This window comes from Buceros rhinoceros, unplaced genomic scaffold, assembly GCF_000710305.1.
Source record: "Buceros rhinoceros silvestris isolate BGI_N320 unplaced genomic scaffold, ASM71030v1 scaffold24032, whole genome shotgun sequence".
Classification (NCBI taxonomy): domain Eukaryota; kingdom Metazoa; phylum Chordata; class Aves; order Bucerotiformes; family Bucerotidae; genus Buceros; species Buceros rhinoceros.
In genome coordinates, this window is record NW_010397532.1 from 13,835 (window position 1) to 14,246 (window position 412).

Here is a 412-nt window from a genome sequence, read left to right on the forward strand (position 1 = left end):
CGTCCAGATGCCGGCCCTGGCGCAAAGCCGCCGTCCCCACCCATCCCCGCGAGACGGGGGGAAGGGGGTGAGAGTCCCTGCACGGCCGTGGAACCCACCCGCGACGTGTGGAGATAGGAGTGTGTGGAAGGGCTGGACACAGGGCGACAGGGCACCGGGAAACCCCAGTGCCGAGGCAGCACCAGCAGGGCACTGCGACAGCAGCGGAACTTTCCGTCTCCTAACACAGGCAGCTCCGGCTGGAGGGTCCGAGAGGGGCTGCTGTAACTGAACGCTCCTGTCCCTCGGAATCGATTTGAGTGTCTTTCGTGACAGAGGCTTCCCAGCCACAGAAACACCTTTTATTTCCCCAAATGCTAATCAACTGACATCCCCTCCAAAAAAAAAAAAAACCCGAACTCGGCTTTCCGCG

At 60.9% G+C, this 412-nt stretch overlaps 1 protein-coding gene across 1 annotated transcript in view; it reads right to left on the bottom strand.

The window, feature by feature from the left end:
* CEP131 (centrosomal protein 131kDa) overlaps positions 1-412 on the bottom strand; it is a gene marked incomplete at both ends in the record, with an annotated part of 14,900 nt that overhangs the window by 13,438 nt on the left and 1,050 nt on the right. The gene's annotated exons all lie outside the window — the stretch shown is intronic.